Source organism: Taudactylus pleione, unplaced genomic scaffold (genome assembly GCF_031769625.1).
Source record: "Taudactylus pleione unplaced genomic scaffold, aTauple2 ptg000760l, whole genome shotgun sequence".
NCBI classification, from domain to species: Eukaryota; Metazoa; Chordata; class Amphibia; order Anura; family Myobatrachidae; genus Taudactylus; species Taudactylus pleione.
The window spans coordinates 3,372,124-3,398,010 of NW_028285162.1; positions in this window are offsets into that span (position 1 = coordinate 3,372,124).

Here is a 25,887-nt window from a genome sequence, read left to right on the forward strand (position 1 = left end):
GCTGCTGTTGTCCATAGGGGCTGGCTGGGCTGTGTTGTGTTGTGTTGTGCTGTGCTGCTGTTGTCCATAGGGGCTGGCTGGGCTGTGTTGTGCAGTCAGTTATCCATAGGGGCTGTGTCCACTCCAAAAGTCTATAGGGGCTGGCTGGGCTGTGTTGTGCAGTGTCCCATAAAGGCTGTAGTCCTAAAGGGGTGCTGTAGTGTTGTCCAGGGGTTGATCTGTCCATCAGGGGTGCTCCCCCCAAGCGCAAAAAAAACATTTATTTCTTTGTTTGTGAATTGTGTGCGCTGTAGCTGCACGTCCATCAACAAAGGAGCAGCGCCAAGCGTGCACCTGTGTCATAAGTCTGTTTAAAGGGTGGTGTAACCCCCAAAGTGCACTCCAAAAAAAATGAAAAAATCTTCTTTTCTGTGTTTGTGTGCGTTTTAGCCGCAAGTATATATTATCAATATAACATAAATGGAGGACCAAACTTTGTCCGATAAAAATAAAATAGGGAAAGATCAAGAACCACTTCCTCCTAGTGCTGAAGCTGCTGCCACTAATCATGACATAGACGATAAAATGCCATCAACGTCGTCTGCCAAGGTCGATGCCCAATGTCATAGTAGAGGGCATATAAAATCCCAAATGGCATAGTTCAGGAAAATGACCTTAAAAAAAACCATTTAAATCATCTGAGGAGAAACGGAAACTTGCCAATATGCCATTTATGACACGGAGTGGCAAGGAATGGCTAAGGTCTTTCCCTATGTTCATGACTAGTGGTTCAGCTTCACATGACGATGGAAGCCCTCCTCCTGCTACAAAAATCAAACAAGTTAAGCTGGCAAAAGCACAGCAAAGAACTGTGCGTTCTAAGAAGATATCACAAATCCCCAAGGAGAGTCCAAGTGTGGTGGCGGTTGCGATGCCTGACCTTCCCAGCACTGGATGGGAAGAGGTGGCTCTTTCCACCATTTGCACGCCCTCTGCAGGCGCTGAAATGAACACCCACAGTCCACTTGCTGATATGCAAATTGAAGATGTCACTATTAAAGTACAACAGGATGAGGATACTGGTGTAGCTGGCGCTGAGGAGGAAGTTGGCGAGGAGAATTCTGATGGTGACGTGGGTTGTTTAAATCAGGCTCCGGGGGAGACAGTTGTTCGTGGGATGAAAAAGCCCATCACGGTCATGCCTGGGCAGAAGACCAAACATTCTACCTCTTTGGTTTGGCAATATTTCTATCCAAATCCGGTCAACAATTGCCTTGCCATATGTACAATATGTAAAGGTGAAATAAGTAGGGGTAGGGACGTTAACCACCTAGGAACATCCTCCCTTATATGTCACCTGCAGCGCGTTCATAAAAAGTTACTGTCAAGTTCAGAAACTTTGGCTAAGACCGTAAGCAGTCCAGGGACACCTAAATCCCTTTGTCCTGTTGTAGCCAAGCGCCTGCAAACCACACTGTCAACTCCCTCCTCATCAATTTCCTCCTTAGTCAGGATCGGAAGTAGTCCTGCAGGCCATGTCATTGGCATGACTGACTCTCCTATCCGGGATTCCTCTGGAGGATCCTGCATTGCTACGCCTACTGCTGCTGAGTTGATCATCCCAGAGAGGAAGTAGGAACACCACTACTTTTACTAAACAATTGACCCTCCAACAGTCCTTAGCGAGGAGGATGAAGTACGACCACAGTCATCCTGAAGCAAAACAGATTATTGAGGCCTTGACTGCTATGTTGGTGTTAGACGTGCATCCGGTATCCGCCATTAGTGCAGTGGGATTTAGACAATTAATGGAGGTAGTGTGTCCCCGGTTCCAAATCCCTTCTAGATTCCACTTCACTGTACAGAAACATCAGAAAGTGTCCTCAATGTCCTAAAAAATGCGGTTGTACCCAATGTCCACTTAACCATGGACATGTGGACAAGTGGAACAGGGCAGACTAAGGACTATATGACTGTGACAGCCCACTGGGTAGAGGTAGACCTTACGCAGCAACAACAGCAGCATCACCAGTAGCAGCATCTCAGAAACGCCAGCTCGTTCCAAGGCAGGCTACACTGTGTATCACTGGTTTCTGTAAGAGGCACACCGCCGACAACCTCTTAGAGAAACTGAGCGAAATCATCGCCTAGTGGCTTACCCCACTTAGACTCTCCTGGGGATTTGTGATATCTGACAATGCCACCAATATTGTGCGGGCAAATTTGGGGGTGCAGAATTTTCTGAAAAACCACAGGGGCATGCAGGAGACGCTTTGGGTGCCCCGAAAAATTTCTGGCGACTTTTGCCATTCAGCGACTGCGTGCCGAAGACTGGAGCGCCAGCAAACACTCTTGAACCTGCCCCACCATCACCTGAAGCAAGAGGTTGTGACGCGGTGGAACTCAACCCTCTATATGCTTCAGAGGATGGAGGAGCAGCAAAAGGCCATTCAAGCCTATACATCCACCTATGACATAGGCAAAGGAGGGGGTATGCACCTGACTCAAGCGCAGTGGAGAATGATTTCCGTGTTGTGCAAGGTTCTCCAGCCCTTCGAACTTGCCACACGTGAAGTCAGTTCAGACACTGCCAGCTTGAGTCAGGTCATTCCCCTCATCAGGCTTTTGCAGAAGCAGCTGGAGAAAGTGAAAGAGGAGCTAAGACGGAGCGATTATGCTCGGCATGTGGGACTTGTGGATGAAGCCCTTCATTCGCTTTGCCAGGATTCGAGGGTGGTCAATCTGTTGAAATCAGACCACTACATTTTGGCCACCGTGCTCGATCCTAGGTTTAAAGCCTATGTGGTGTCTCTCTTTCCGGCCGACACAAGCCTGCAGAGGTGCAAAGACTTGCTGGTGAAAACACTGTCAGCTGAAGCGGAACGTGACACGTCAACAGCTCCTTCTTCATTTTCTCCCGCAACTGGGGCTGCCAGGAAAAAACTTAGGTATCCTAAGCAACCTGCTGGCGGTGATGCAGGGCAGGCAGGACCAAGTTTGGACATCTGGTCCGGACTGAAGGACCTGGCAACAATTTCTGACATGTCTACTGTCACTGCATATGATACTGTCACCATTGACAGAATGGTGGAGGATTACATCGGTGACAGCATCCAAGTAGGCATGTCAGACAGTCCGTACCTGTACTGGCAGGAAAAAGAGGCAATTTGGAGGCCCCTGTACAAACTGGCTCTATTTTACCTGAGTTGCCCCCCCTCCAGTGTGTACTCCGAAAGAGTGTTTAGTGCAGCCGGGAACCTTGTCAGCGAAAGGCGTAGGAGGTTGCTTCCACAAAATGTGGAGAAGATGATGTTCATCAAAATGAATTATCAACTCTTCCATGGAGACCAGCCTCCAGAACGTACAGAGAGACCTGTGGTGGTGGATTCTAGCGGAGACGAGTTAATACTCTGTGAGGATGAGGATGTACACAACACTGAAGAGGGTGAGAAATCGGTGGATGAGGAGGATGAGGACGACATCTTGCCTCCGTAGAGCCAGTTTGTGCAGGGACAGATCAATTGGCAGCTTGTTTTGTGGGGGCCCAAACGAACCAATCATTTCAGCCATAGTCGTGTGGCAGACCCTGGCGCTGAAATGATTGGTTTGTTAAAGTGTGCATGTCCTGTTCATACAACATAAGGGTGGGTGGGAGAGTCCAAGGATAATTCCATCTTGCACCTCTTTTTTTTCTTTGCATTATGTACAGTTTGGGGCCTAGTTTTTCAAACTGCCATCCTGTCTGCCACTGCAGTGTCACTCCTAGATGGGCCACGTGTTTGTGCCGCCCACTCGTGTCGCTAAGCATAGTCATCCAGCTACCTCGGTGCAACCTTTTGGACATAAAAACACTATTGTGAGGTGTGAGGTGTTCAGAATAGACTGGAAATGAGTGAAAATTAAGGTTATTGAGGTTAATAATAGCATAGGAGCAGAAAAACCCACAAATTCTGTGATTTTAGCTGTTTTTAAAATACAGATCCAAAACACAAAACCCAGAACCCAAAACACGGAAGGGTGGTTTTGGCAAAACCAATCCAGATCCAAAACACGAAAAAAGATCCAGATCCAAAACCAAGGGCCCAAGGACAATTCCATCTTGCACCTCTTTTTTTTCTTTGCATTTGCATTATGTACAGTTTGGGGCCTAGTTTTTCAAATTGCCATCCTGTCTGCCACTGCAGTGTCACTCCTAGATGGGCCATGTGTTTGTGCCGCCCACTCGTGTCGCTTAGCATAGTCATCATGTACTATGACACGCAGGCAGTGTCATAGTACATGTCACCTGGTTGAATAATACACTGAAGTGCTCGCAGTGCTTGTGGTAGGGTACAGTCAACCGCAAGCTCTGCGGTCGGATCTGATGGTACCCGATGTACCGATGGTTGTATGACGTACGCTAGTGGGTGGCTAAAGACAGGCTGGTGGGCTTCTATAAACACAAAGCGATCGCTCGCCGAGACATAGTGGGCGTGCTTATGCCTTGCCGAGCGAGCGGCTGCCTTGACGTCACTTTGCAAAATTTACATATGCTGGGAGTGAGTGGCCGCATCTAGCGGGCGGGTCTGAATCAGGGCCTAAGTGTACTAAGGTTACTCAGAATGGCTGTCTCATCTCATCAGTAAATCTGCATCGGAAGATGCAGACACTGGCTCAGCACTCTCACAAATCAGAGGGGACATGCCTCCATTTTGGGAAATGTTCCCTGTCACTGCCCCTCCCCGCCCCCAAACGGCTGCAGCATTTGAGCTGAGTACAGATCCTGCGCATATAAAAAACCATCGGAGATGTACGCAAACCATTGGGTTTGCATACATCTATGAATCAGCCTCTCTGTTTGTAAAAGCTTTCAGACTGATACCCCTTTCACAATGCCAACAATAACCCGGGTTATAGCTCGTGAATGCACAGTAACCCGGGTAACTGTCCAGTGTGAAAGTTAGTTGAAATAACCCGGGCAACGAGCAGGGTTGAACACGGTTTCAACCCAACTCGCGGTGCAATGAGAACTAGTAACTCATTCCTGTTCACAGCATAGGAAGAGCCGGCGTTTGGAGATTATCTCACCTCCAAGCGCCGGCTGAGCACGTGATGGCAGTGATGTCATCAACCCGGCAATAAGCCGGGTCGGGATGCCAGTCTGAAAGGGGTCTCACCCAGGATGGACCTGTGCACAAAATCCCGGGGGCGACCCAGGATTGCGATGTGAAAGGGGTATGAGGGAGATGGCATATTACCGGAAAGTGTACTGTGCAGATAAATGAGACCTAAGAGGGTGAGGAGAGCAGATAGGCTTTGAGGAACAGACACAGTTTAAGGAAACATTTGAAGCAATGCAGGCTGGTAGACCATCTGATGGCTGCCAGCTCTCCCTGCACTTTTGTCTGTTCCAGAGGAGCAGAACAGCTCTGGAGGATTCTTAAAATAAGGAGTGGGAGGAGGTAATCGATGTAGTAGCAAGGTGACCTAGGAAGAGTGAAGAGTGTGAGTCAGAATGTGGGAGGAGCAAAGCTATAAAGAGCTTTGAAGGTTAAAGGAGTTTAAATTGTAATCTATAAGAAGAGGGGAGTCAGTGAAGAAGTTGAAGAAGATGAGTGGTTGAATCACTTTCCTGTCCATTTCTTTTTTACGTACTATATGTCCTCTCTCCTCTCATACAAGTCCACTGCCTGGGGGGGTCATACTTAATTCTGCACTTTCTTTCACCACCCTCAGACAATGAGCTCAGTGTTAGACATGTTGGGGTAAATTTACTAAAGTGAGAGTTTTTAGAAGTGAGTTTTAGAACTGATGTTACCCATAGCAACCAATCAGATTCTACTTAACATTTAACTAGCACCTCCTAGAAGATAATAGATAGAATCTGATTGGTTACTATGGGCAACATCACTTTTAAAACTCACTTCTAAAAACTCTCACTTTAGTAAATTTACCCCGTTGAGTTGAAAGCACTGCAACACCCAGGAGGAGATAGAAGGAGGACAAATTACATTGTTTAAAATATGGTACACTGATTTGCTTATTGTTTCCTGATAGCTTTAACTAGCTTACAAGGATTGCTTAGCTATCATTTCACTGAATGAATGTAGAATGGTCATAGAACCAGGCAGTGAAGGTAAGCACTTGCCTGGTCCAGTGCTGCTGTTTCCTGAGACTTCTGACTCATAATTAGAGATTGGCAGAACAATTCACTACACTGAGTTGAGCCACATGGCTCAACTCAGTGAAGTGTCTCGAGTCAGTGTCTCGAGACACGACTCTTTAGGTAGTGCAGTGCTGTAGCCAGCAGGGGAGCCAGCGACTCAGAGTGAGTCACTGATAGCTCCGCCTCCCCACAGCCCAGCACTACAGCTCAGCGTTCTCTCTGACTCTCCTGAGTCAGTGCACTCCCCAAGCCCTGGCAATAGCTGCGCGACTCAGAGTGAGTCGCTGACAGCTCCACCCCCTACACTGCTGAACTGACACAGAACAGAAGTATGATCAGGTCAGATCATCAGTGTTGGGAGCGGAGCTGTCACTCTCTCTAGCTGCCACTGACAGAGAGGCTAGGGGAGGTGGGTGTCTCGACACACCAATCACTGAGTGACTCGAATCATTCACTCATCTGAATGATTTGAGTCACTGTGTTGAGACACTCACTCACTTGCCATATCTATTCATAATTGCCAATTCTCCCAGATTGTCAGGGAGATTCCCTGAAATTGTAGCAATCTCCCAGACTCCCTAAAGAGACAATCTCCCTGATTGAACCTTACCCCTGTTATATAGCTGTATTATTCTAGGGGGGGGAAAGAAATCAGAGATATACTGTATACATTTAACTAGTATAACCAGTGCCATTTCCCTGCATTTGTTATAAGGCACAATGATCCCTATGGCTACATGCATTTCTATATAAGGTTTCTCTAGGCCACTTATATGGAACCACTTGTAAAACACAATGTTTTCACACCCTTTTCACATTATTTCAGTATCACCTATAGTTATTACAGGGCAAATTGAGTAGAATTCTTAAAATTCTACTCCAACTCCTAAGTATCACTTATTTTTAGTAAAGCAGATCGCATTTCCCATAACTTTAATTGGAAATGTGATCTGACCATAGTTACTAAAAATAAATGTGAAAAAAATATCGGGGTAAGCCCTGTGATAATAACGCCACCTGGAGGTGGCGTTATCCAGGGTCTCCCCCGGTTACCGGCCTCCTGCCCTGCTCTAACGGTGTGTGGTCTAAACAGACCGCAAGCTGATTACTGTAAAGAAAAAAGAAATAGTAAAAAAATTTACTTACCTGACTCCAGGGACCGGTGATCGGGCCTCCGGTGATGACTCCCCTCCGGTCAGCTGGTCTCCCACAGTGCACTGCTGCCCGGTCATCAGGTGATCGGGCAGCAGTGCAGTATGGGAGATCACCTGACCGGAGGAATGGAGAACATCACCGGAGGCCTGCAGCATGCAGGTAAGTGTAAGTAAGGGAGACAGGGGTTGTGGGGGGAGGAGGGGGGGTCACGGGGGGGAGGGTGTTCCGCAATTGCGGGGGCGGGGCTTAGCACCGGAGGCGGGGTAGCAGCGGCGACCGGTCGCCTCATGCGCGGGCACTTAATCACGGTATTTTTTGCGAAAATACTGTGAAAAGGCTCCGAAGGGGATTAGCAGGGACAGAGCTTTATCGCAAGCTCTGTCCCTGCAAGGGATTTGTAGTAAATCCCTGTGATATTGCCTGAATTCGCAATGCGAATTCACTCGGTAATATCACACTACAATCTGCATTACCAATGCGGATTGTAGTAAATAGAGCCCAATATGTGAGCAACCCTGAAAAGTATCAGTGTATTTTCACCAACAAACAGATCTTACTAACTGCTTTGGGGCTCATTTACATTTAGATGTAAGTCCATTTTATGACACACATCTCAGATGTAGCAGTACACGTCCACTTTACCGCCATGCTCAATGGTGTTGCTTTCACAATCTCCCTGAAATGCTTTTTCAAATGTAGGCAAGTATGTTCTGGCTACCAGATCTCCATGCTCTTTTGTCTGATCTGCTGGGCTCTTTACCCAAAATGCCTTCTGCTCATAGGGATGGGCATGCACATTTCCCTGCATTTTATGATTGCGACCATGTCAACACTGATGTCACAAGAGGTGCAGAATTCAAACTGCTGACCTTGAAAAATCCTTCCTCTGGCACTACTAGGAAGATGTCAGAGCTTCAATCCTAATCTCTATTCCAGATTGTATCAGTTCCTGTTTATTGTGTATCACCTGACTTGTTTCCTCACATGCTACTTTTGCACTTTCCTGACCCCAGCTAGTGACCTGGCAAGCCTTACATTTACTCCTATTGGCTCAGTCATGACTACTCCATGCATCAGATGCCACCACACTAGGAACCAGCTCAGGGGGCAACGACCTGCACGTCTGGTGCAGCAAAGTCCAAACCTCCTTGTGGAGGTCCCTGGTGAAACCACCAGTACATTAAACTTTGCAACCCTTTTATTGGCTACGCAAATCTCAGCTGGTAGTGTGAATCCATCTCTCTGAACATAAACTGTGACACATATCTCTTTTCAGCCATTATTCTTTCCCTCTCTCATTGTACTACAAAGAACTGAGGGGGTCATTCAGACCCGGCCGTTAGCGCTGATGCGCTCGGACCGGGTCGATGGCCCCCCACAAAGCATGCGCACGACGGCGCCGGCGCCGTCGTGCTCATGCGTGAGACCCGCTACGACCGACAGCGCCGGTCGTAGCGGGTCTCGATCCAAAGGGGGTGAGCTGTCGATGTTGATTGACAGCTCACCCCGTTTGGAAGGCGGGCCGGGGGGGGTGGCAGCCCAAATGGAGGCGTTCCCATGGGAACGCCTACCGTTTGGGGGAGGCCCCACTGACATCACTAGTGATGTCAGTGGAGAGCTTCCGGCTCAGACAGAGCCAGAACCTCTCTGGGGCTTACGACAAGGGAGACCCTACCCTAGGGTCTCGTCGTAAGCCCCGATGGTCGCGATGGTCTCTGACCATCGCGACCATCACCGGAGCGGTCGTTAGAGCTGTGGGTGTTAACCCACAGCCTAACGACCGTGACAGAGGCGGGCGGTCAGGATGCAAGCGGCCGCCCAGTTTCTGAGCGACTGCTTGCATCCTCCGACCGCCTCTGAATGAGGCCCCGAATCCTATACATGTATATAATTAATGACCCTGACAAATGGATTCTGTGAAAAAAAGTGAAAAAAATGAAGGAGCTTAATTTCTCAGCATTTCTTTCCCTTTCTCTGTTATTTTCTGAATGAAATGTAGATGAGGTCACCACACAATAGTAACAGGCACAGGGATGTGACTGTGAGAAACACCCGAGGAGATTAATCTAAATCAATTAAAGAAACATATGCCTGTAAATCTGAATTACACTGACAGGATTAATTTAGTGACTGCTTTCCCTGGATCGGAATGGCCTTTTAGGAATCACTATACATGTAGGAGGTGTTGGTGTGCCTTTATCATATCAATGTACTCTGGGAGCAAGGCATTAGCTGGAGTGGAAATGATTCCATAAGTGTATTTCATGGTAGCTCAGTGTTAAAAGGCATGAGGGCACTGGGAGGGCAAAGGCATGGTGGACAGCTGGTAGGTGGTAAACATGCCAATATAATAATCTTCAAGGAAGGGATGGATAAGGCAATGGGCCAAGGGAAGGGGGAGGGAGGAAAGTGGCTAGTAACTTAATAAACTTTATAGCAAAAATATAAAGTAACAGCCAGTGTTATTGTCACACTTGCATTTCCCATGGACTGCCAGAATCACAATGGTCTATGTGCTCTGCTCAAAGCTGGGGCAGCTAAAACAATGACAAGCTGGGGTGGGAACACTGCTGCTGTTCTGTCCCCTCTGATATCTCTATTAAAAATCAATTGAACATCATAAATCTGGTTAGGGCACTATTCATGGGTTTGCAATTGTCCTAAAATGCAATCGCTTTGTTTTATGGTGGGTCTGTTCCCAGCTGTACTGTCCTTTGTTACTGTGAGTAGGGTGCAGCAAAGAGAACATACGGCTGAATGTCTTCTTATGTCAGATGAATTATGTTTATAACAATGGTGAGATTGCATCTATATGCTGTAAGCATATGAGGGCCTGTTTCTATGCTGCTATGCTGCACACGTTACTGACAGCTTAACACAAAACATTGTGTTTATGCCCAAAATATACAGCACATCGGTGGCCCTGTGGACCTAGTGAATTATATGTTCTAAATGTAGAACAATATCTATTATCCATGATTCATTGAAAGTATTTAAATTTTAAAAATAGTTTTGCAACTCACTTCAGAGCCATTAAGCATGATTTACTTATTGTTATATTGAAATATTATTACCATGGTTGTAGTAATTGGAAAACTGTGTGAGATCCCTCATCTGTTTCTGACCATGAATCAGGCCCTGTGTGTGCAGTGCCATTGTGTGCTGTTCTCATCCTACTAAGTGCACAGGATCATTACATCAGATGAGCATTGATAATGTGGGATTGTAAAAGAATTATTACTGGACAATTGTCTCCAGCTAGTCCATTCTCATTATGAAGAGTTAGTGATGGACATTGGAAGCCGATTGTTAGCAACCATTGATGTTTCCGATTCCATGGAAGCAGGGCTGGCTCCAGGGGTAGCCACGTCCTGTGCCATGCTGGGTATTTGACGAGTGCTACCGAAAATGGGGGCATGGCATAATTACCATAGGCCACACCACTAAATCACATTATTTGATGCCTCCCATATAACGTCAGGCTGTGGGCGAGCCCAGCACTCCGTCACTAGATGGGCTTCCCCCAGCCCTATCCGGCATTGAATGGATGCCACGCGCATGTGCGTAGCATCCATTCAGCTACTCCAGGGGGTCCAGCACCGCCGCACAGCTACAGTGGTGGGGGTGCCCAACCTCCCGACCAGACCACCCACAAGACACTTCGGCCCACTGGTGTAACAGCAGGACAGTGCTGTCCCACTGAAATCGGGATGTTGGGAGGGGTGCACCCTCTATGGGGTGGCGCCCCTGTTCGCCCCTGTTCGACCGCACTGGTCGAACACCCCAAGAGCCCGGCCCTGCATGGAAGTACTATTTCCATCGAATACCGGAAATTCATTCGTTACCAGCCATCGGATGCAGCTTTCCGATGCCCATCCGATGGCTGTGGAGGGGGAGCACACACCCCTGCTCCTTGGGGCAGTCCAGCATCTCAGAGTGCTGGGCATGCCCCCACAGTGACATGGGCGGGGTTGCCACCAAGCACCGCCCTCTTTCACACAGGCCCCACCCCCTTTTTGTCCGGTAGCTATAGTATTGAATTGTTGCAATATGATGGCTAGTTGCTATCGCATCGCATGATTTGATGTCGGAAGCCTGGCAAAAATTCGATGCTGGGCATCCGATGCCCATCCCTATGAAGAGTAGCTTTCAACGAAAGTGGTTTAAATCCACATGTAAAGGATGATGTACTTTGTAGCCAATAATAATTGCCCCCACACCCTCTTTTATACACTCTTAAGGTGCATACACACACAACGATTTTTTTAATGATTATCGTTAATTGTATAGTTTATCGTTCAATCGTTGAAAAAATCGTTCACTTTCTAAGTTAAAACGATGAACGATTATTGTTCATGCGCGTTCACGTTTGTAGTTCAGTCAGACTGACCAACACAACGATTTTCATTAAGGAAATATGCAAAAATCATTTGTAGTTCAAAAAAATCGTTCATTACACTTTAAAAAATCTGACAGATAATCTGACAGAAAATCGTTCATAAAATCATTCAGAAAATCGTTGGTAACAAAATAGTTGTGCTTTATTTACTACAGTTCAATTTTGATCGATTTGAGATCAACAAAAATCAAATAAAATCGTTCAACATCGATGTTGTGTTCCTTGGCTAAATCACACATTTACTAATAGGCAAGTTTTTCTTTTTTTTTTTTCTTAAATATTAGTATATGTGTGATCTAGTCCTAGAATCACAACATCATTGTTCATCAATGTTGAATGATATTCATCGATTTTAATTCGATCAAAATCAATTAAAATCGTACCTTTGGTACATATTGGGCCTGATTCAGACCTGGTCGCTAAGCTCCGCTCACTCGCTAGGGGCGATAATCGCACGTATGCATCAAAGTACGCATGCTCAAACCAGTCACTGCGGCCGGGAATTGTGCGCTCGTAGTACACAGACTGGACGCTACTTTGAGTGACAGGGGGAGTGGATGTGCGAATGCAGGCATGTCTGACCGTCAGAACTCAGTTTAATGGGTGTGCTTAATTAGCAAGGTAGCATCATTGAACACGTCTCTTGGTTGTTTTTTTGCCTGAACTGATCACAGTGCTTGCAGTGGGGTAGGGTCTACCTCAAGGGCTATGAGCTGCTCCGATGGCTCTCGATATTATCGATTATTCATACACTTCCTGGAGATGTCATGTGTTAAGAATGAAAAGTGGCCGTTTTTATACACCAGCGTGCACTCACTGCCATCGCTCTCTAAGATATACACGGCGTCCTTAAGCCAGACAGTGCAATCGTGGGATTTGCATACCTGGCCCCTTTTGGCAGTGAGCGAGCGCAGCTAAGCGACCGGGTCTGAATCAGGCCCATAGTCCCTAGTGTAACAGGAATATAACTGATCTAATCCTCAGTAGCAATCCTCCACATGCAGATTCATTATCCCCTAAAGACATAATAGTGATATAAATCAGTTATAGGTTTCTGGCACTTTGTGCAATTCGAATTACTTGACAGGCTCATGTGAGGTGAAAATTTTTTTGTTCTCCACATATGTGGAAGCAGAGAATAGTTTAATAGAGTATCCCATACAATGAGCCATCATAAACAAATGATCAAGTCTTTGATTGAGACTTAATGTAATTATTGTGTGATGCAAAGTTGTCACAGAGAAATTTGTAATGTAAGGATATAACCTTCTTTTCAAGCAGTTAGTAAGATGTTATCAAGTTGGTTATCCCGATCATACTCACTGTGACTCACTGTGGAAATAATGGTGGGCTTGTAGAAAGGCTTGACTAATATGGGCGATTATTATTATCCTTTATTTATATGCAGCCACAAGGGTTCTGCAGCACCTTACACAGTACATAAACAAATGAGCACACAAGAAAACAGTTATTAACAGTAGAAAACAATGCAGGACAATGACATGGATTATAAACATTGGAGCATTAGCAATCATAACACTTAAATAAGACACATAGGGGAGAGACAGTGAGGAAGGGGCATGGTGCAGTGGGTTAGGATGAGAGCTGGAAAACTTTGATGAATAAGTGTGTCTGGAGAGTCCATTTGAAGATTAGTAGAGAGGTGGAGAGTGTGATAGAGAGTGGAGAGAATTCCAAAAGGTGGGGAACAGCGTGGGCAAAATCTTGGAGACGGGAGTGGGAGGAAGCAATCAGTTGGCATATATTTGTGGAGGTCAGAGATATAAATAGGAGAGGATTTGGTGAGGGCTTTGTAAGTGAGTGTGAGAAGTTTGAATTGGGTTCTGAAGGGGAGCCAGTGTGGGGCTTGTAGGAGAGGGGATACAGATGTATTGTAGAGCGTTTGGAGACGTAGATGAGTCGAGCATTGAGGACAGAATGGAGTGGAGAGAGATGGGAGGCAGGGTGCCCAGAAGGTAGGAGTTTACAATAGTACAATCTAGAGATGACCAGTGAGTAGATGAGGGTCTTAGTTGTCTACTGGATGAGAAAGGGTCTGATCCTGGAGATATTTCTGATATGGATACAGCAGGACTGTGAGAGGTAATGGATGTGTGGTTTGAAGGAGAGGGGGGAGTCAAGGATAACTCCCAGACAGTGCACTTGTTTACAATTAATAGATAATGAAATTGTGGGAAGTGAGGCTATGCAGGAGGGAAGATGATCAGCTCAGTCTTAGACATTTTAAGTTTAAGAAAGTGCTGGGACATCCAGGAAGATAGAGACAGTTGGAGATACGAGTGAAGAAAGACGGGGAGAGGTCAGGGAAGGAGGGGGAGGGAGGAGGGCAGGAAAGGTAGATCTGAATATCATCTGCATAGAGATAATAATGGAGGCCAATAGAGCTGATGAGCTCACCTAAGGAGGACATATAGAGGTAGAAAAGGAGAACTCCAGTAACAGAATCCTTGGCTGTCCCCCTACCAGAGAGGTAGTAGGACAGACAAGGAAGACAGTACCATGTAGACCGAGGGAGTGAAGGATTTTCAGGAAGTGAGGGTGGTCCACAGCAGCAGAGAGGTCAAGGAAAATAAGCAGAGAGTAGTGGCCCTTGGATTTGGCAGCAATGAGGTAATTACTGACTTTTGTGAGGGCAATTTCTGTGGAATGGAGATGACGAAAGAGAAACTGAAATAAGTCAAGCAGGGAGTAGGAGGAGAGAAAGGCAGTAAGGCGTTTATAGACAATCCGCTAAAGATGTTTGGAGGTTTGGGAAAGGAGGGGGTGAGGTGCTGAGGGTCTTGTGAGATGTGATGACCTAACATATGGAGTCAATTTTAGATGTGAAGTGGGTGGCAAAGTCGAGGGCAAAGAATGAGGAGGGGAGGCAAGGGTAGGGGGCAGAGAAGGGACTTGAAAGTGGTGAAGAGACGACAGGTGTTGGGGGACTGGGAGGAGATAAAGGTCTATTGGTCTATGACTATTTAGAGAGGGAGAAGGCAGCATTATAGGTTGAGAGCATAAATTTGAAATGGAGAAGTCCGCATTGGAGTGAAATTTCCTCCACTGTTGTTCAGCAGTTCTTGAACACTTTTGCAAACATTGGGTGCATATGGAATATGCCAAGGTTGAGGTGAGGATCTGCAATGGTGTATAGTGATTGGTGGAGCATCAGTGACAAAAGCAGAAGTGAGGGAGACATTGTATAGTGAAACAGCTTGGTCAGTGCAGGAGATAGAGAAAATGGGGGCGAGAAGTGTGTCGAGCAGATAGGATAAGGAAATGGTGTCAACAGTCTAAAGGTTATGCTTAGTGATGGTGGCCTTTGGAGGCAGGGGTGAAGAAGGAGTGAGGATATGTTAAAAGAGAGAAGATGATGGTGAGAGAGGGGAAATGGGGCATTGGTGAAACCAGAGATATCACAATGGTGAGTATAGACCAGATCAAGCGAGTATTTTTATTTATTACCAGTTATTTATATAGCGCACACATATTCCACAGCGCTTTACAGAGAATATTTGGCCATTCACATCCGTCCCTGCCCCAGTGGAGCTTACAATCTATATTCCCTACCACATGTACACGCACTATAGTCAATTTTTGTGGGGAGCCAATTAACCTACCAGTATATTTTTGGAGTGTGGGAGGAAACCGGAGTTCCCGGAAGAAACCCACGCAAGCACAGGGAGAATATACAAACTCCACACAGTTAGGGCCGTAGTGGGAATTGAACCCATGACCTCAGTGCTGTGAGGCAGTAACGCTAACCATTACACTGTCTGTGCTGCCCGGAGTATCAACTCACATGAGAGGGTGAGGAGGTCCATTGGGAGAGACCAAGTGATGATGTGAGGGTAAGGAGATCAGAGGCAGATGATTCTGTGAGCACATCTATAGGGATATTGAAGTCACCTAAGATGAGGGAGAGGAGGTCTGAAGAAAGGAAGTGGGAAGCCAGGAAGCAAAGTAATCAAGGGATTTGGAGCTAGAGCCAGCTACTTGAAGGTGAACAAGCTTGAAGAGGTGAAAAGCATGAACCTTCATTGTAGAGAATGAAAGGGAGGGTACTGAGTTAATAGGAATGACCAGAGGAAAGAAGGACCCCAACACCACCATCATGGTGACCCCATCACCACCACCATGATGACTCATGGTTATGCATAGGAAACCTTTTGGCAGCTTGTAAACATTACAATGGCTCCTCAACAATGTATCCAATAACTGACCCATGGATTTCAAATCTTTGGATTCCCACAATGTGAAGGGGTGGGTTCGCCAGGCCATGCTAAAAATCAGGATTTCTTTTCAAAGTTAAATTGACTGATTTAAAAGAGTTCAAGATATGGGGGCTTATGTAATAGGGTGTGACTTGCAGCCGCTGCGGGAACTCCTGCGAGTCTTTCCATATTTTTAAAGTGGTAATCATTTTAAAAGCAAAACCAGCTTGGTTGTAGCGACACTAACATTATTCCAGTAGTATTAGCTGAGATCTGTTGGAAGAGTAGTATGAAATGATGACTGTAGGGTAGTGAATTTTTGATCAATCATAGGCATTAGTATATAAAGTGAGAACAGCGCTAATAGGTAGTAAACTAAGGTTATACGGCTTGGTATAGTTAAAAATCTGTTTAATATTAATATGGGTAAAAATAACTAATGCATTTAATATGTTAACAATTAAATCATCATATAAGTATAGGAATAACCATGTAAAGACACATGGGAATAGTCCAAAACCACTGGGAGTAATCCAATTGGAACCTCTCACAAAAGGTATCTAGAGGGCAGTGGAATATACAGTGTATTCATCTGGAATAATAACCAGCAAGATTTTGGAAATTACCAGCTTGATGAAAGAAAGGAAGTCTGTGCAGTTGAATTAGAAAGTATTCCTCGCAACTGGTTGTTTTGGCTGACAGTGAGTGGCTGGTAGGGGTCCATAGGATTGTAACTGGTCCAGATATATGATGAAATAGTTCCAAAGTGTCCCAGGTGTTGAATTTAAATACATTTTAATGAATTTTCATTGCGGTTATCCCACAACTTCTTCAGAACCATGTATCAATATGCTGAGCCTGATGGCTATATTGTCCAGGTAATTGCCCAAACACATAACAGCTGTACCACATTTAACTAACCAAGTCGAGTAGAAAATTCTAAATATTCTGTGTTATATAGAAGGCAAACATATCTTTGAACTGCATTGACCCCAAAATACAAAACAATGTATATAATAACTGCTGAACATATACATACAGATCTGCCCAGCTATTTTGTTGCTCATGGTGTGGCGTGAGTCGCGCCATGGACTTGTGGCGTGGCATGCAGGCCTCTGAGTCGCACCATGGACTTGTGGAATACCGTGGTATTCTTCAACGAAGGATATGCTATGGCATGTAATACAGTGCTTAACCGCTGGGTGGCGAGTACTCCACTTTTGTAATTGCATGTAATATAGTGCTTAACCGCTGGGTGGCGAGTGCTCCACTGTACTGAATGTCTTGTGCAGAATGCCATAATGTTAAACTTACAGTAAATTGGGTGGATATCATATTCACAGCATTTTCATGAACGCACAACCCATACTGTATTTTTAATGTCGCATAATATACATATACAGTATATAGTACTGTACCGTACTGTACATAACATCTTATAACAGGATGCAAATCACTGCTCATATGTATTGTACATATGGTACGGTGCAGTAACTGAATAGTAGAGAAGTTGCCGGAGTTGTTGTCACGGTATAACCGATACTGTAGAATAATGAGATGCACGCACAGCTTCAACTGATATGGGATGCATTACAGTATGACAATTAATTTTTTTTTTTTAATTAAAAAACAGCAGCGGGAGGAGTGCACAAGGATGAGGCCATTCTCTGTGGTTCACTGTAGCTGTCGTGTGGGCTAGTGGTTAGGTGATCACTTTGGTAGAATTATGGTCCGGGGTTCGATCCCTGGAAAAGAATATACCGTACTGTATATTTTTTTTTGTCACTGTCTGCTCTGGACACTATAGTGAAACTTGTTTAAAAGGCTATAGTGTTGTTGTTTAAAAGGCTGCTTAAAAGTAAGACATTACAAACAGATTCTGTGTTTCAATAGTGCAAAACTTTCGTCAATGTCTGCGCTTTCGTCAATCGGATTTCATGCGCATGCCCAGTGGAGGGTTTACAATGGGATCTGTAGTGCCCAGAGAGGGCTCTGTACTGTACTGTATTTCACTGAATAGTGATTTCATACTGTGGCTATGGTGGCTGACAGGGCTCTGCATCTGCAAACTGATGGTGCCATATAATTTAGCACCACAGAATAGTGATTTCATAACTGCAGAAACTGTTAGTGAATCTACTGTCTAGAATGTGAGACAGGGCTCTGCATCACATACTGTGCGCCCAAAAACCGCAAAACGCAAACATGCGACAACGCATATGCGGTCTCAGCCTTGTGTACTATGGCTACATCCCTTGGACTGTGTCTGAGAGTGGTTTCCGTCTGTGAGAGAGCGCTCTGTGTTCAAAGCTGACTGTGCGTTTGCTGCGCAAAATAGTGTTGCATCGCAAACTGATGACATTGGTGATGCTGCTCCAACCTTGCACACTAAGTACGGTAGTAGTGGGATCTGTATGAGAGAGAGCTCTCTGTATTACACGGTTGGCGCTATGGTGGCTGTTAGCCATCTGCGATGGATTAGAAATGGAGGGGGGTACAATGGGATCTGTGGCGCCAAGCCATACGCCATGTAGCGCTATGCTATCACTGAGCATGCGCAGTTGGCTGTATTACTGCAGTCGGTACAGTATTTGTACTCTACTGTAATGCTGTTGCATTTCCATCTCTGGCGGGCGCATGCCCAGTAGGAGGGTTGCGATGGGATTTCTGGCGCATGCCCAGTGGGCCAAGAGTCATACACAGTGCATCAGGTCCCTTCCCCCAAAGCAAGCCAAGAGCCTCACATTACCATAATAAAGGAAGCTTTGTTAATCCATTTACTGTAAGCAGTCAGCTCTGCCCTAGTGTCCTGAAAAATGCTATGAATTGTCACCATTGCCAAGGACACCATCCCCCGTCTGCTAGGACAACTAGTGTGCCGCTATGAATTGGCCTGTACTGAATATTCAAAACTGACGGTGCCGTACAATTTAGCACCACAGAATAGTGATTTCATAACTGCAGAAACTGTTAGTGAATCTACTGTCTAGAATGTGAGACAGGGCTCTGCATCACATACTGTGCGCCCAAAAACCGCAAAACGCAAACATGCGACAACGCATATGCGGTCTCAGCCTTGTGTACTATGGCTACATCCCTTGGACTGTGTCTGAGAGTGGTTTCCGTCTGTGAGAGAGCGCTCTGTGTTCAAAGCTGACTGTGCGTTTGCTGCGCAAAATAGCGTTGCATCGCAAACTGATGACATTGGTGATGCTGCTCCAACCTTGCACACTAAGTACGGTAGTAGTGGGATCTGTATGAGAGAGAGCTCTCTGTATTACACGGTTGGCGCTATGGTGGCTGTTAGCCATCTGCGATGGATTAGAAATGGAGGGGGGTACAATGGGATCTGTGGCGCCAAGCCATACGCCATGTAGCGCTATGCTATCACTGAGCATGCGCAGTTGGCTGTATTACTGCAGTCGGTACAGTATTTGTACTCTACTGTAATGCTGTTGCATTTCCATCTCTGGCGGGCGCATGCCCAGTAGGAGGGTTGCGATGGGATTTCTGGCGCATGCCCAGTGGGCCAAGAGTCATACACAGTGCATCAGGTCCCTTCCCCCAAAGCAAGCCAAGAGCCTCACATTACCATAATAAAGGAAGCTTTGTTAATCCATTTACTGTAAGCAGTCAGCTCTGCCCTAGTGTCCTGAAAAATGCTATGAATTGTCACCATTGCCAAGGACACCATCCCCCGTCTGCTAGGACAACTAGTGTGCCGCTATGAATTGGCCTGTACTGAATATTCAAAACTGACGGTGCCGTACAATTTAGCACCACAGAATAGTGATTTCATAACTGCAGAAACTGTTAGTAAATCTACTGTCTAGAATGTGAGACAGGGCTCCGCATCACATACTGTGCGCCCAAAAACCGCAAAACGCAAAAATGCGACAACGCATATGCGGTCTCAGCCTTGTGCACTATGGCTACGTCCCTTGGACTGTGTCTGAGAGTGGTTTCCATCTGTGAGAGAGCGCTCTGTGTTCAAAGCTGACTGTGCGTTTGCTGTGCAAAATAGCATTGCATCGCAAACTGATGACATTGGTGATGCTGCTCCAACCTTGCACACTAAATACGGTAGTAGTGGGATCTGTATGAGAGAGAGCTCTCTGTATTACACGGTTGGCGCTATGGTGGCTGTCAGCCATCTGCGATGGATTAGAAATGGAGGGGGATACAATGGGATCTGTGGCGCCAAGCCATACGCCATGTAGCGCTATGCTATCACTGAGCATGCGCAGTTGGCTGTATTACTGCAGTCGGTACAGTATTTGTACTCTACTGTAATGCTGTTGCATTTCCATCTCTGGCGGGCGCATGCCCAGTAGGAGGGTTGCTATGGGATTTCTGGTGCATGCCCAGTGGGCCGAGAGTCATACACAGTGCATCAGGTCCCTTCCCCCAAAGCAAGCCAAGAGCCTCACATTATCATAATAAAGGAAGCTTTGTTAATCCATTTACTGTAAGCAGTCAGCTCTGCCCTAGTGTCCTGAAAAATGCTATGAATTGTCACCATTGCCAAGGACACCATCCCCCGTCTGCTAGGACAACTAGTGTGCCGCTATGAATGTGCCTGTACTGAATATTCAAAACTGACGGTGCCGTACAATTTAGCACCACAGAATAGTGATTTCATAACTGCAGAAACTGTTAGTGAATCTAATGTCTAGAATGTGAGACAGGGCTCTGCATCACATACTGTGCGCCCAAAAACCGCAAAACGCAAACACGCGACAACGCATATGCGGTCTCAGCCTTGTGCACTATGGCTACGTCCCTTGGACTGTGTCTGAGAGTGGTTTCCATCTGTGAGAGAGCGCTCTGTGTTCAAAGCTGACTGTGCGTTTGCTGCGCAAAATAGCGTTGCATCGCAAACTGATGACATTGGTGATGCTGCTCCAACCTTGCACACTAAGTATGGTAGTAGTGGGATCTGTATGAGAGAGAGCTCTCTGTATTACACGGTTGGTGCTATGGTGGCTGTCAGCCATCTGCGATGGATTAGAAATGGAGGGGGGTACAATGGGATCTGTGGTGCCAAGCCATACGCCATGTAGCGCTATGCTATCACTGAGCATGCTCAGTTGGCTGTATTACTGCAGTCGGTACAGTATTTGTACTCTATGCTGTTGCATTTCCATCTCTGGCGGGCGCATGCCTAGTAGGAGGACGCCGTGCGTCGTGCGAAGTACGACGTGCGTCACTGGCTAGTCAAAATGGCTTCTATGAGGGCAAGACGCTACTCGTCCAGCGAGCTCTTTGTGTTGGTTAAGTGGCGGGACCAAGCGTTCGCCACTAACCAAGACAAAGAGCTCGCCTACAGAAGTGCAAGCCGTGAAATACACAGGCTATACGGCCTGTGCCGCAACGTTCGCTCACTGCAGCGCAGGTGGTCGGACCTGCTGAGGAGGGATAGGCCTCGCCTAGAGTGCATCCGGAGGCGTATAAGGTGAAGTAAGTACAGTATTGCTGTATAATCACATGAATTACAGTATACTGTACAATAACGAATACAGTACAATGCACGACTCTGACATACTCTACATTACTGTACACTGCAGTGTAGGGTGTTGGATAGTACAGTATCTGACGATGACTGACAGTTGTTAACACATACTGACATGACTGGCAGACATTTGATTGACAGGCTGAATAAATCTACAGTACTGTACATGGACTAAAGGGTTACACACTATTGGTCGACATGGCTTAAGTGCTTAATAAACCTACAGTAACAATAGGATAGTTGATTGATCCACCATTCTAATCTCTGTCGACCAAATCTATGTTAACCTACAGTACTGTACACACTATTTTTCTGTGCTGGCCCTGCCCCCTTTAAGTCTGACATTATTACTGTACGTCATGGACAGATTCAGGGGTCTCCAATCAGCTCCCAACTGTCATCTCACAGGCTGTGTTTGAAAAATGAAATTTGGGAGCTGATTGGCTGGTATCTTTTCACTTCTCACTCTGTGCCCCATTTACAAATGAACGGAAATACCAGGGGGAAATTTTGTTTGGTATCACTGTGATACAAACGAAAATTCCACTGGTACTGTATTTATTCATACCGTACTTACCCCTCCGGCGAGGTCTCGCAAAGTCCTCAGCGGGTTCGGGCTCCAGTGTCATGCGCATGTGCCATCTTGTACAGCTCGTGGGGTGGTGACAGTGCCACCCACATAGCCTACAGTATGTGTGACGTTGCACCACTTGGTCATACAGTACTTTACTGGACTGTATATTTTTTATATACTGGACAGTACAGTACCATACTGTTTTATGTTGGGCCCAATGCCAGCTTCACAGACTACAGTAGTTTTTGTACTACAGTATACTGTATTGGTTTGTAATTTAATCAATAGCTAATTCCCTAAGGCCATCTACAGTACTGTACCGTAATCCCTCTCCAATTTGGAATAGAGAACTGAACTCTTGTTTTCAAATTCTCCTTAATGACGACATGTATTTTTCCCCACAGGGTGAGAAGCCCCCCCTGCCCCGGCAGCGCCACCACCGCCGACTCAACCACCACCACCACCGGCAGCAGCCGGGCCCAGTGGGGTGAATTTTCGGAGTAAGTACAGTACACACTACTCTACACTGTTCTCTCTCTCTCTCTCTCTCTCTCTCTCTCTCTCTCTCTCATTTTTGTGTTTGTTTTTGGTGTTATGGAGACTCTGGACAAAATTTGTACAGTTTATTTGTTTAAAAATGGTTTTGAGGGAAACTGACAGTACAGTGTTCTTTTTCCACAGTCCTACCTCCACGACCACCAGCACCACCACCTTCTGCAGCCTCCTCAAATGACAGTGGTAATGATTACAACAGTTACAGTATGGACACAATAGTGTCATGCTACTGCCTTTTTGATTTTTTGTATAATATTTTTTTTCTTATACTGTACACACAGACAGACTCGTCATTGATGAGGAGGCTGCAGGAAGCCCCCTGCCCTGTAAGTACAGTACACCACATTGTTTTCTACAGCACTGTACATCTCTCCTTTTCTTCCCTTGTCAGTCTCTCTCTCTTTATCCCTCTCTCTCTTTCTCAGTGTCTCTCTTTTCTGTACTAGTGTAATAGTAGCATTATTTTTTTTCAACAGTATCACCAACAGAAGCATTCATTCCTGGCCCCAGTGGCCTCATCTGGCCTCGTAAGTACACTACACCACATTTTTTTCTACAGTACTGTATCTCTCTCTCTCTCTCTCTCTCTCTCTCTCTCTCTTTCTCTCCCTCTGTTTTTCTCTCTTTCTTTCTCTCTCTCTCTCTCTCTCTTTATCTCTCTCTCTGTTTCTCTCTCTCCCTCTTTCTTTCTCTTCATCTTTCTCTCTCTTTAATTTTCCTCTCTCTCTTTTTCGCTCTCTTTCCCTGTTTTTCTCTCTTTCTTTTTCTCTCTCTCTCTTTCTCTCCCTGTCTCCCTCTGTTTCTCTCTCTCTCTCTCTTAAAACATCTCCAACGTCTTCTCCTTACACAATAACTGTTTCTGTCCTTGTGTATTTTAGTTGAAGACTTTGAAGTGCCTCAGCTCTCCCCAGGGCAAGAGGAGGACCCAGACTCCCCTCCCCAGCCAAATAAGTACTGTATACAGTTTTATACTGTAGGACATTTTGTATTAATACTGTAATACAGTACAGTATATACTGTTGTAATGTTACAGTTGAGTATGTATCTCTCTCTCTCTGTCTCTCTCTCCTGTTTCTCTCTCTTTCTTTCTCTCCCTCCCTCTCTCTCCCCCCTCTCTCCCCCCTCTCTCTCTCTCTCTCTCTCTCTCTCTCTTTTTCTCTATCTTTTTTTCTCTCTCTTTCTCTCCCTCCCTCTCTTTCTTTCTCTCCCTCCCTCTCTTTCTCTCTCCCTATCTCTCTTTCTCTATCCCTCTCTCCCCCTCTATCTTTCTCTTTCTCTCTATCTTTTTTTCTCTCGCTTTCTCTCACTCTCATGATTTTCCCTTTCTCATGTTACATGTTTTTTTTTCCCACAGTTCCAGAGACCATACCCCCAGCCAGCCCCAGCGAGAGTCTGTGTAATTACATTACATTGTTCTCTCTCTCTCTTTTTCTTTCTCTGTCTCTTTCTCTCTTTTTTTTCTCTCTGTCGTGTGTTTTCATTAATTTTTTGACTTGTCAACATTTGTTTTTCTTTGACACACAGATGACTGCTTTATCGTGGAGGCAGGCAGCAGCCCTGCCCTGATCTGTAAGTACAGTAGTGTACTGTACATTACATTGTTCTACCACTGTATACTTACTGTCTCTCTCTCTCTCCATGCATCTCCAACCTCTTCTCAATACACACTAATTCTTTCTCTCCTTGTGTTTTTCTTATTTTCCAGTACTGTACAGTATGTTTTGGTGACCTGTCTTTAGGTGCATACACACTAGACGATTTGGATGAACGCTAACAATATTGTTCAATGATACAGTACAGTACATTATACAGTGTTGTTCATATCATCTAGTGTGTACTGTATGCAGTAAATCACCAAGGATGCGTGTGCAACATTTTTCCATATTGTTTTCATGCAAAATGACAATTTTTTTTTACCCACAGTGCAAGGGACAGAAGGGCACCAGCCTCCCAGGGACGACTGGAAAAGGAGGCAATCCATTTTGTGTAAGTACTGTACCGTCCACTACTGTACATTGTCTTCTACTGTATCGCACTCCTTATGTTTACGTTCACAGTGTCTCTCTCTCCCTCCCGTACTACAAAGACCCATCTCACTTGCTCCGGTGCTCGCGTGTGCACTGCCGGACAATCGACCCGGTTGCACGCGGATCAGAATCAGACCCTACTGTAATTCTTTCTCTACTGTACTTGTATAACAGGAACATTCTGTTTTTTTCCCACCACAGTTCTGCAACAAGGAAAGCCTCGGCGCCAGTCCCCCACTGACCCAAATTTGGGTTTTTGTCCGCGTACAGTATACAGTACTATAAATTGTCTTCTACTGTATCACTGTCATTTTTTGTGTGTTTGTATTGGTGTTATGTACAGTATGGAGGTGTTATTTTTTCTACCATATAATCATTTTTCTTAAACACACAGTAAAAAAATTCAAACAGGAGCAGCCGGAGCCACAGCTCCCTGGCCTCTGTATGCGTAAGTAGAGTACTGTATCTTTTTCTGTCTCTCTCCCTCTCTCTGTCTTTCTCTCTCTCTCACTCTCTCTCCCTCTCCCCCATAGTTTATTTGTTTCCAAATGGTTTTGATGGAAACTGTTCTTTTTCCACAGTCCTACCACCACCAACAGCAGCAACTGCAGCAGCAGAAACACCACCTCCACCCAGTGGCGTCTCCATGCTGCGTAAGTACACCACATTGTTTTCTACAGCACTGTATCGCTCTCCTTTTTTTCCCTTGTCAGCCTCTCTCTCTCTCTCTTTCTCTCTCTTTTTCTCTCTGTCTTTCTCTCTCCCCCCTCCCTCTCCCCTCCCTCTCCCTCTGTCTGTGTTTGTTGTTATGGAGGCTCTGCTCAAGATTTATGGTGCGTACACACTGGGCGATAAAGTGGACGACTCAGGGAGCATATTGTGTAGTGTGTACGCACCATTACACAGTTTATTTGTTTCCAAATGGTTTTGATGGAAACTGTTCTTTTTCCACAGTCCTACCACCACCAACAGCAGCAACTGCAGAAGCAGAAACACCACCTCCACCCAGTGGTGTCTCCATGCTGCGTAAGTAAAGTACACCACATTGTTTTCTACAGCACTGTATCGCTCTCCTTTTTTTCCATTGTTAGTCTCTCTCTCTCTCTCTCTTTTTCTCTCTGTCTTTCTCTCTCCCCCCTCCCTCTCTCCCCCTCTCCCTCTGTCTGTGTTTGTTGTTATGGAGGCTCTGTGCAAGATTTATGGTGCGTACACACTGGGCGATAAAGTGGACGACTCAGGGAGCATATCGTGTAGTGTGTACGCACCATTACACAGTTTATTTGTTTCCAAATGGTTTTGATGGAAACTGTTCTTTTTCCACAGT